General features: G+C 49.3%; 1 protein-coding gene across 6 annotated transcripts in view; it reads right to left on the reverse strand.

Moving 5' to 3' along the window:
- LOC147096943 (cytoplasmic dynein 1 intermediate chain 2-like) overlaps positions 1–12,219 on the reverse strand; it is a 74,520-nt gene that overhangs the window by 53,779 nt on the left and 8,522 nt on the right. The window lies entirely within an intron of this gene.

Raw genomic sequence — 12,219 nt, forward strand, 5'->3', positions numbered from 1 at the left:
CAGTCTCTCCACATCACTGAAGTCCCTCATCCCTGGTACCATTCTAATAAATCTCCCCGTAATCGTTTCTGCTCTAAGGAGAACAATCCCAGCTTCTCCACGTCACTGAAGTCCCTCATCCCTGGTATCATTCTGGTCAATCTCCCCTTAACCTTCTCTGCTCTAAGGAGAACAACCCCAGCTTCTCCAGTCTCTCCAAATAACTGAAGTCCCTCATCCCTGGTACCATTCTGGTAAATCTCCCCTTAACCTTCTCTGCTCTAAAGAGAACAATCCCAGCTTCTCCAGTCTCTCCACATCACTGAAGTCCCTCATCCCTGGTACCATTCTGGTCAATCTCCCCTTAACCGTCTCTGCTCTAAGGAGAACATTCCCAGCTTCTCCAGTCTCTCCACATCACTGAAGTCCCTCATCCCTGGTACCATTCTGGTCAATCTCCCCTTAACCTTCTCTGCTCTAAGGAGAACAACCCCAGCTTCTCCAGTCTCTCCATATCACTGAAGTCCCTCATCCCTGGTACCATTCTGGTAAATCTCTCCTTACCCTTCTCTGCTCTGAGGAGAACAATCCCAGCTTCTCCAGTCTCTCCACATAACTGAAGTCCCTCATCCCTGGTACCATTCTAGTAAATCTCCCCTTAACCTTCCCTGCTCTAAGGAGAACAATCCCAGCTTCTCCAGTCTCTCCACATCACTGAAGTCCCTCATCCCTGGTACCATTCTGGTCAATCTCCCCTTAACCGTCTCTGCTCTAAGGAGAACATTCCCAGCTTCTCCAGTCTCTCCAGATCACTGAAGTCCCTCATCCCTGGTACCATTCTGGTAAATCTCCCCTTAACCTTCTCTGCTCTAAAGAGAACAATCCCAGCTTCTCCAGTCTCTCCACATCACTGAAGTCCCTCATCCCTGGTACCATTCTGGTCAATCTCCCCTTAACCGTCTCTGCTCTAAGGAGAACATTCCCAGCTTCTCCAGTCTCTCCACATCACTGAAGTCCCTCATCCCTGGTACCATTCTGGTCAATCTCCCCTTAACCTTCTCTGCTCTAAGGAGAACAATCCCAGCTTCTCCAGTCTCTCCACATCACTGAAGTCCCTCATCCCTGGTAACATTCTGGTCAATCTCCCCTTAACCTTCTCTGCTCTAAGGAGAACAATCCCAGCTTCTCCAGTCTCTCCACATCACTGAAGTCCCTCACCCCTGGTACCATTCTGGTAAATCTCCCCTTAACCGTCTCTGCTCTAAGGAGAACAACCCCAGCTTCTCCACGTCACTGAAGTCCCTCATCCCTGGTGCCATTCTGGTCAATCTCCCCTTAACCTTCTCTGCTCCAAGGAGAACAATCCCAGCTTCTCCAGTCTCTCCACATCACTGAAGTCCCTCATCCCTGGTACCATTCTAGTAAATCTCCCCTTAACCGTCTCTGCTCTAAGGAGAACAACCCCAGCTTCTCCACGTCACTGAAGTCCCTCATCCCTGGTACCATTCTGGTCAATCTCCCCTTAACCTTCTCTGCTCCAAGGAGAACAATCCCAGCTTCTCCAGTCTCTCCACATCACTGAAGTCCCTCATCCCTGGTACCATTCTAGTAAATCTCCCCTTAACCGTCTCTGCTCTAAGGAGAACAACCCCAGCTTCTCCAGTCTCTCCACATCACTGAAGTCCCTCATCCCTGGTACCATTCTAGTAAATCTCCCCTTAACCTTCTCTGCTCTAAGGAGAACAATCCCAGCTTCTCCAGTCTCTCCACATCACTGAAGTCCCTCATCCCCGGTACCATTCTAATAAAACTCCCCGTAATCGTTTCTGCTCTAAGGAGAACAATCCCAGCTTCTCCACGTCACTGAAGTCCCTCATCCCTGGTATCATTCTGGTCAATCTCCCCTTAACCTTCTCTGCTCTAAGGAGAACAACCCCAGCTTCTCCAGTCTCTCCAAATAACTGAAGTCCCTCATCCCTGGTACCATTCTGGTCAATCTCCCCTTAACCGTCTCTGCTCTAAGGAGAACATTCCCAGCTTCTCCAGTCTCTCCACATCACTGAAGTCCCTCATCCCTGGTACCATTCTAGTAAATCTCCCCGTAACCGTTTCTGCTCTAAGGAGAACAATCCCAGCTTCTCCACGTCACTGAAGTCCCTCATCCCTGGTATCATTCTGGTCAATCTCCCCTGAACCTTCTCTGCTCTAAGGAGAACAACCCCAGCTTCTCCAGTCTCTCCAAATAACTGAAGTCCCTCATCCCTGGTACCATTCTGGTCAATCTCCCCTTAACCGTCTCTGCTCTAAGGAGAACAATCCCAGCTTCTCCAGTCTCTCCACATCAGTGAAGTCCCTCATCCCTGGTACCATTCTAGTAAATCTCCCCTTAACCTTCCCTGCTCTAAGGAGAACAATCCCAGCTTCTCCAGTCTCTCCACATCACTGAAGTCCCTCATCCCTGGTACCATTCTAATAAATGTCCCCTTAACCTTCTCTGCTCTAAGGAGAACAACCCCAGCTTCTCCAGTCTCTCCACATCACTGAAGTCCCTCATCCCTGGTACCATTCTAGTAAATCTCCCCTTAACCTTCTCTGCTCGAAGGAGAACAATCCCAGCTTCTCCAGTCTCTCCACATCACTGAAGTCCCTCATCCCTGGTACCATTCTGGTAAATCTCCCCTTAACCGTCTCTGCTCTAAGGAGAACAGTCCCAGCTTCTCCACGTCACTGAAGTCCCTCATCCGTGGTACTATTCTGGTCAATCTCCCCTTAACCGTCTCTGCTCTAAGGAGAACAATCCCAGCTTCTCCAGTCTCTCCACATCACTGAAGTCCCTCATCCCTGGTATCATTCTGGTAAATCTCCCCTTAACCTTCTCTGCTCTAAGGAGAACAACCCCAGCTTCTCCAGTCTCTCCACATCACTGAAGTCCCTCATCCCTGGTACCATTCTAGTAAATCTCCCCTTAACCTTCTCTGCTCTAAGGAGAACAATCCCAGCTTCTCCAGTCGCTCCACATCACTGGAGTCCCTCATCCCTGGTACGATTCTGGTCAATCTCCCCTTAACCGTCTCTGCTCTAAGGAGAACAATCCCAGCTTCTCCACATCACTGAAGTTCCTCATCCCTGGTACCATTCTGGTAAATCTCCCCTTAACCTTCCCTGCTCTAAGGAGAACAATCCCAGCTTCTCCAGTCTCTCCACATCAATGAAGTCCCTCATCCCCTGGTACCATTCTAGTAAATCGCCCCTTAACCTTCTCTGCTCTAAGGAGAACAATCCCAGCTTCTCCAGTCTCTCCACGTCACTGAAGTCCCTCATCCCTGGTACCATTCTGGTCAATCTCCCCTTAACCGTCTCTGCTCTAAGGAGAACAATCCCAGCTTCTCCAGTCTCTCCACATGACTGAAGTCCCTCATCCCTGGTATCATTCTGGTAAATCTCCCCTTAACCTTCTCTGCTCTAAGGAGAACAACCCCAGCTTCTCCAGTCTCTCCACATAACTGAAGTCCCTCATCCCCGGTACCATTCTAGTAAATCTCCCCTTAACCTTCCCTGCTCTAAGGAGAACAATCCCAGCTTCTCCAGTCTCTCCACATCACTGAAGTCCCTCATCCCTGGTACCATTCTAGTATTTCTCCAATTCCCCCTTTTGAAAGTTACCATTGAATCTGCTTCCACTGTCCTTTCAGGCAGCGCATTCCAGATCACAACAACTCGCGTAAAGAAACTTCTCCTCATCTCCCCTGCTTCTTTTGCCAATTATCTTCAATCTGTGGCCTTTGGTTACCGACCCTCCTGCCAGTGGAAACAGTTTCTCCCTCTCTACTCTGTCAAATCCCCACATAATTTTGAACAGATCTATCAAATCTCCCCTTAATCTTCTCTGCTCTAAGGAGAACAATCCCAGCTTCTCCAGTCTCTCCACATCACTGAAGTCCCTCATCCCTGGTACCATTCTAGTAAATCTCCCCTTAACGTTCCCTGCTCTAAGGAGAACAATCCCAGCTTCTCCAGTCTCTCCACATCACTGAAGTCCCTCATCCCTGGTACCATTCTGGTCAATCTCCCCTTAACCGTCTCTGCTCTAAGGAGAACATTCCCAGCTTCTCCAGTCTCTCCACATCACTGAAGTCCCTCATCCCTGGTACCATTCTGGTCAATCTCCCCTTAACCGTCTCTGCTCTAAGGAGAACATTCCCAGCTTCTCCAGTCTCTCCACATCACTGAAGTCCCTCATCCCTGGTACCATTCTGGTCAATCTCCCCTTAACCTTCTCTGCTCTAAGGAGAACAATCCCAGCTTCTCCAGTCTCTCCACATCACTGAAGTCCCTCATCCCCTGGTACCATTCTGGTAAATCTCCCCTTAACCGTCTCTGCTCTAAAGAGAACAATCCCAGCTTCTCCAGTCTCTCCACATCACTGAAGTCCCTCATCCCTGGTACCATTCTGGTCAATCTCCCCTTAACCTTCTCTGCTCTAAGGAGAACAACCCCAGCTTCTCCAGTCTCTCCATATCACTGAAGTCCCTCATCCCTGGTACCATTCTGGTAAATCTCCCCTTAACCGTCTCTGCTCTAAAGAGAACAATCCCAGCTTCTCCAGTCTCTCCACATCACTGAAGTCCCTCATCCCTGATACCATTCTGGTCAATCTCCCCTTAACCTTCTCTGCTCTAAGGAGAACAATCCCAGCTTCTCCAGTCTCTCCACATCACTGAAGTCCCTCACCCCTGGTACCATTCTGGTAAATCTCCCCTTAACCGTCTCTGCTCTAAGGAGAACAACCCCAGCTTCTCCACGTCACTGAAGTCCCTCATCCCTGGTACCATTCTGGTCAATCTCCCCTTAACCTTCTCTGCTCCAAGGAGAACAATCCCAGCTTCTCCAGTCTCTCCACATCACTGAAGTCCCTCATCCCTGGTACCATTCTAGTAAATCTCCCCTTAACCGTCTCTGCTCTAAGGAGAACAACCCCAGCTTCTCCACGTCACTGAAGTCCCTCATCCCTGGTACCATTCTGGTCAATCTCCCCTTAACCTTCTCTGCTCCAAGGAGAACAATCCCAGCTTCTCCAGTCTCTCCACATCACTGAAGTCCCTCATCCCTGGTACCATTCTAGTAAATCTCCCCTTAACCGTCTCTGCTCTAAGGAGAACAACCCCAGCTTCTCCAGTCTCTCCACATCACTGAAGTCCCTCATCCCTGGTACCATTCTAGTAAATCTCCCCTTAACCTTCTCTGCTCTAAGGAGAACAATCCCAGCTTCTCCAGTCTCTCCACATCACTGAAGTCCCTCATCCCTGGTACCATTCTAGTAAATCTCCCCGTAACCGTTTCTGCTCTAAGGAGAACAATCCCAGCTTCTCCACGTCACTGAAGTCCCTCATCCCTGGTATCATTCTGGTCAATCTCCCCTGAACCTTCTCTGCTCTAAGGAGAACAACCCCAGCTTCTCCAGTCTCTCCAAATAACTGAAGTCCCTCATCCCTGGTACCATTCTGGTCAATCTCCCCTTAACCGTCTCTGCTCTAAGGAGAACAATCCCAGCTTCTCCAGTCTCTCCACATCAGTGAAGTCCCTCATCCCTGGTACCATTCTAGTAAATCTCCCCTTAACCTTCCCTGCTCTAAGGAGAACAATCCCAGCTTCTCCAGTCTCTCCACATCACTGAAGTCCCTCATCCCTGGTACCATTCTAATAAATGTCCCCTTAACCTTCTCTGCTCTAAGGAGAACAACCCCAGCTTCTCCAGTCTCTCCACATCACTGAAGTCCCTCATCCCTGGTACCATTCTAGTAAATCTCCCCTTAACCTTCTCTGCTCGAAGGAGAACAATCCCAGCTTCTCCAGTCTCTCCACATCACTGAAGTCCCTCATCCCTGGTACCATTCTAGTAAATCTCCCCTTAACCGTCTCTGCTCTAAGGAGAACAGTCCCAGCTTCTCCACGTCACTGAAGTCCCTCATCCGTGGTACTATTCTGGTCAATCTCCCCTTAACCGTCTCTGCTCTAAGGAGAACAATCCCAGCTTCTCCAGTCTCTCCACATCACTGAAGTCCCTCATCCCTGGTATCATTCTGGTAAATCTCCCCTTAACCTTCTCTGCTCTAAGGAGAACAACCCCAGCTTCTCCAGTCTCTCCACATCACTGAAGTCCCTCATCCCTGGTACCATTCTAGTAAATCTCCCCTTAACCTTCTCTGCTCTAAGGAGAACAATCCCAGCTTCTCCAGTCGCTCCACATCACTGGAGTCCCTCATCCCTGGTACGATTCTGGTCAATCTCCCCTTAACCGTCTCTGCTCTAAGGAGAACAATCCCAGCTTCTCCACATCACTGAAGTTCCTCATCCCTGGTACCATTCTGGTAAATCTCCCCTTAACCTTCCCTGCTCTAAGGAGAACAATCCCAGCTTCTCCAGTCTCTCCACATCAATGAAGTCCCTCATCCCCTGGTACCATTCTAGTAAATCGCCCCTTAACCTTCTCTGCTCTAAGGAGAACAATCCCAGCTTCTCCAGTCTCTCCACGTCACTGAAGTCCCTCATCCCTGGTACCATTCTGGTCAATCTCCCCTTAACCGTCTCTGCTCTAAGGAGAACAATCCCAGCTTCTCCAGTCTCTCCACATGACTGAAGTCCCTCATCCCTGGTATCATTCTGGTAAATCTCCCCTTAACCTTCTCTGCTCTAAGGAGAACAACCCCAGCTTCTCCAGTCTCTCCACATAACTGAAGTCCCTCATCCCCGGTACCATTCTAGTAAATCTCCCCTTAACCTTCCCTGCTCTAAGGAGAACAATCCCAGCTTCTCCAGTCTCTCCACATCACTGAAGTCCCTCATCCCTGGTACCATTCTAGTATTTCTCCAATTCCCCCTTTTGAAAGTTACCATTGAATCTGCTTCCACTGTCCTTTCAGGCAGCGCATTCCAGATCACAACAACTCGCGTAAAGAAACTTCTCCTCATCTCCCCTGCTTCTTTTGCCAATTATCTTCAATCTGTGGCCTTTGGTTACCGACCCTCCTGCCAGTGGAAACAGTTTCTCCCTCTCTACTCTGTCAAATCCCCACATAATTTTGAACAGATCTATCAAATCTCCCCTTAATCTTCTCTGCTCTAAGGAGAACAATCCCAGCTTCTCCAGTCTCTCCACATCACTGAAGTCCCTCATCCCTGGTACCATTCTAGTAAATCTCCCCTTAACGTTCCCTGCTCTAAGGAGAACAATCCCAGCTTCTCCAGTCTCTCCACATCACTGAAGTCCCTCATCCCTGGTACCATTCTGGTCAATCTCCCCTTAACCGTCTCTGCTCTAAGGAGAACATTCCCAGCTTCTCCAGTCTCTCCACATCACTGAAGTCCCTCATCCCTGGTACCATTCTGGTCAATCTCCCCTTAACCTTCTCTGCTCTAAGGAGAACAACCCCAGCTTCTCCAGTCTCTCCATATCACTGAAGTCCCTCATCCCTGGTACCATTCTGGTAAATCTCCCCTTAACCTTCTCTGCTCTAAAGAGAACAATCCCAGCTTCTCCAGTCTCTCCACATCACTGAAGTCCCTCATCCCCTGGTACCATTCTGGTAAATCTCCCCTTAACCGTCTCTGCTCTAAAGAGAACAATCCCAGCTTCTCCAGTCTCTCCACATCACTGAAGTCACTCACCCCTGGTACCATTCTGGTAAATCTCCCCTTAACCGTCTCTGCTCTAAGGAGAACAACCCCAGCTTCTCCACGTCACTGAAGTCCCTCATCCCTGGTACCATTCTGGTCAATCTCCCCTTAACCTTCTCTGCTCCAAGGAGAACAATCCCAGCTTCTCCAGTCTCTCCACATCACTGAAGTCCCTCATCCCTGGTACCATTCTAGTAAATCTCCCCTTAACCGTCTCTGCTCTAAGGAGAACAACCCCAGCTTCTCCACGTCACTGAAGTCCCTCATCCCTGGTACCATTCTGGTCAATCTCCCCTTAACCTTCTCTGCTCCAAGGAGAACAATCCCAGCTTCTCCAGTCTCTCCACATCACTGAAGTCCCTCATCCCTGGTACCATTCTAGTAAATCTCCCCTTAACCGTCTCTGCTCTAAGGAGAACAACCCCAGCTTCTCCAGTCTCTCCACATCACTGAAGTCCCTCATCCCTGGTACCATTCTAGTAAATCTCCCCTTAACCTTCTCTGCTCTAAGGAGAACAATCCCAGCTTCTCCAGTCTCTCCACATCACTGAAGTCCCTCATCCCTGGTACCATTCTAATAAATCTCCCCGTAACCTTCTCTGCTCTAAGGAGAACAATCCCAGCTTCTCCACGTCACTGAAGTCCCTCATCCCTGGTACCATTCTGGTCAATCTCCCCTTAACCGTCTCTGCTCTAAGGAGAACAATCCCAGCTTCTCCAGTCTCTCCACATCAGTGAAGTCCCTCATCCCTGGTACCATTCTAGTAAATCTCCCCTTAACCTTCCCTGCTCTAAGGAGAACAATCCCAGCTTCTCCAGTCTCTCCACATCACTGAAGTCCCTCATCCCTGGTACCATTCTAATAAATGTCCCCTTAACCTTCTCTGCTCTAAGGAGAACAATCCCAGCTTCTCCAGTCTCTCCACATCACTGAAGTCCCTCATCCCTGGTACCATTCTGGTAAATCTCCCCTTAACCTTCTCTGCTCTAAAGAGAACAATCCCAGCTTCTCCAGTCTCTCCACATCACTGAAGTCCCTCATCCCTGGTACCATTCTGGTCAATCTCCCCTTAACCGTCTCTGCTCTAAGGAGAACATTCCCAGCTTCTCCAGTCTCTCCACATCACTGAAGTCCCTCATCCCTGGTACCATTCTGGTCAATCTCCCCTTAACCTTCTCTGCTCTAAGGAGAACAACCCCAGCTTCTCCAGATCACTGAAGTCCCTCATCCCTGGTACCATTCTGGTAAATCTCCCCTTAACCTTCTCTGCTCTAAAGAGAACAATCCCAGCTTCTCCAGTCTCTCCACATCACTGAAGTCCCTCATCCCCTGGTACCATTCTGGTAAATCTCCCCTTAACCGTCTCTGCTCCAAGGAGAACAATCCCAGCTTCTCCAGTCTCTCCACATCACTGAAGTCCCTCATCCCTGATACCATTCTGGTCAATCTCCCCTTAACCTTCTCTGCTCTAAGGAGAACAATCCCAGCTTCTCCAGTCTCTCCACATCACTGAAGTCCCTCATCCCTGGTAACATTCTGGTCAATCTCCCCTTAACCTTCTCTGCTCTAAGGAGAACAATCCCAGCTTCTCCAGTCTCTCCACATCACTGAAGTCCCTCACCCCTGGTACCATTCTGGTAAATCTCCCCTTAACCGTCTCTGCTCTAAGGAGAACAACCCCAGCTTCTCCACGTCACTGAAGTCCCTCATCCCTGGTACCATTCTGGTCAATCTCCCCTTAACCTTCTCTGCTCCAAGGAGAACAATCCCAGCTTCTCCAGTCTCTCCACATCACTGAAGTCCCTCATCCCTGGTACCATTCTAGTAAATCTCCCCTTAACCGTCTCTGCTCTAAGGAGAACAACCCCAGCTTCTCCACGTCACTGAAGTCCCTCATCCCTGGTACCATTCTGGTCAATCTCCCCTTAACCTTCTCTGCTCCAAGGAGAACAATCCCAGCTTCTCCAGACTCTCCACATCACTGAAGTCCCTCATCCCTGGTACCATTCTAGTAAATCTCCCCTTAACCGTCTCTGCTCTAAGGAGAACAACCCCAGCTTCTCCAGTCTCTCCACATCACTGAAGTCCCTCATCCCTGGTACCATTCTAGTAAATCTCCCCTTAACCTTCTCTGCTCTAAGGAGAACAATCCCAGCTTCTCCAGTCTCTCCACATCACTGAAGTCCCTCATCCCTGGTACCATTCTAGTAAATCTCCCCGTAACCGTTTCTGCTCTAAGGAGAACAATCCCAGCTTCTCCACGTCACTGAAGTCCCTCATCCCTGGTATCATTCTGGTCAATCTCCCCTGAACCTTCTCTGCTCTAAGGAGAACAACCCCAGCTTCTCCAGTCTCTCCAAATAACTGAAGTCCCTCATCCCTGGTACCATTCTGGTCAATCTCCCCTTAACCGTCTCTGCTCTAAGGAGAACAATCCCAGCTTCTCCAGTCTCTCCACATCAGTGAAGTCCCTCATCCCTGGTACCATTCTAGTAAATCTCCCCTTAACCTTCCCTGCACTAAGGAGAACAATCCCAGCTTCTCCAGTCTCTCCACATCACTGAAGTCCCTCATCCCTGGTACCATTCTAATAAATGTCCCCTTAACCTTCTCTGCTCTAAGGAGAACAACCCCAGCTTCTCCAGTCTCTCCACATCACTGAAGTCCCTCATCCCTGGTACCATTCTAGTAAATCTCCCCTTAACCTTCTCTGCTCGAAGGAGAACAATCCCAGCTTCTCCAGTCTCTCCACATCACTGAAGTCCCTCATCCCTGGTACCATTCTGGTAAATCTCCCCTTAACCGTCTCTGCTCTAAGGAGAACAGTCCCAGCTTCTCCACGTCACTGAAGTCCCTCGTCCGTGGTACTATTCTGGTCAATCTCCCCTTAACCGTCTCTGCTCTAAGGAGAACAATCCCAGCTTCTCCAGTCTCTCCACATCACTGAAGTCCCTCATCCCTGGTATCATTCTGGTAAATCTCCCCTTAACCTTCTCTGCTCTAAGGAGAACAACCCCAGCTTCTCCAGTCTCTCCACATCACTGAAGTCCCTCATCCCTGGTACCATTCTAGTAAATCTCCCCTTAACCTTCTCTGCTCTAAGGAGAACAATCCCAGCTTCTCCAGTCGCTCCACATCACTGGAGTCCCTCATCCCTGGTACGATTCTGGTCAATCTCCCCTTAACCGTCTCTGCTCTAAGGAGAACAATCCCAGCTTCTCCACATCACTGAAGTTCCTCATCCCTGGTACCATTCTGGTAAATCTCCCCTTAACCTTCCCTGCTCTAAGGAGAACAATCCCAGCTTCTCCAGTCTCTCCACATCAATGAAGTCCCTCATCCCCTGGTACCATTCTAGTAAATCGCCCCTTAACCTTCTCTGCTCTAAGGAGAACAATCCCAGCTTCTCCAGTCTCTCCACGTCACTGAAGTCCCTCATCCCTGGTACCATTCTGGTCAATCTCCCCTTAACCGTCTCTGCTCTAAGGAGAACAATCCCAGCTTCTCCAGTCTCTCCACATGACTGAAGTTCCTCATCCCTGGTATCATTCTGGTAAATCTCCCCTTAACCTTCTCTGCTCTGAGGAGAACAACCCCAGCTTCTCCAGTCTCTCCACATAACTGAAGTCCCTCATCCCCGGTACCATTCCAATAAATCTCCCCTTAACATTCTCTGCTCTAAGGAGAACAACCCCAGCTTCTCCAGTCTCTCCACATCACTGAAGTCCCTCATCGCTGGTACCATTCTAGTAAATCTCCCCTTAACCTTCCCTGCTCTAAGGAGAACAATCCCAGCTTCTCCAGTCTCTCCACATCACTGAAGTCCCTCATCCCTGGTACCATTCTAGTATTTCTCCAATTCCCCCTTTTGAAAGTTACTATTGAATCTGCTTCCACTGTCCTTTCAGGCAGCGCATTCCAGATCACAACAACTCGCGTAAAGAAACTTCTCCTCATCTCCCCTGCTTCTTTTGCCAATTATCTTCAATCTGTGGCCTTTGGTTACCGACCCTCCTGCCAGTGGAAACAGTTTCTCCCTCTCTACTCTGTCAAATCCCCACATAATTTTGAACAGATCTATCAAATCTCCCCTTAATCTTCTCTGCTCTAAGGAGAACAATCCCAGCTTCTCCAGTCTCTCCACATCACTGAAGTCCCTCATCCCTGGTACCATTCTGGTCAATCTCCCCTTAACCTTCACTGCTCCAAGGAGAACAACCCCAGCTTCTCCACATAACTGAAGTCCCTCATCCCTGGTACCATTCTGGTCAATCTCCCCTTAACCTTCTCTGCTCTGAGGAGAACAATCCCAGCTTCTCCAGTCTCCCCACATAACTGAAGTCCCTCATCCCCTGGTACCATTCTGGTCAATCTCCCCTTAACCTTCTCTGCTCTAAGGAGAACAATCCCAGCTTCTCCAGTCTCTCCACATCACTGAAGTCCCTGAGCCTTTCTACGGAACGAAGAGCCGGATCGGCTGAATGGTTTGCTGCAACTGCACTTCTGTAACGGTGCTGACAGCTAAATCTGAATTAAAAAAAACATTTCATCAGTCCAGACAAATG

The sequence above is a fragment of the Somniosus microcephalus genome, chromosome 33 (genome assembly GCF_052327205.1).
Source record: "Somniosus microcephalus isolate GS21.2 chromosome 33, FLI_Smic_1.0, whole genome shotgun sequence".
NCBI lineage: Eukaryota > Metazoa > Chordata > Chondrichthyes > Squaliformes > Somniosidae > Somniosus > Somniosus microcephalus.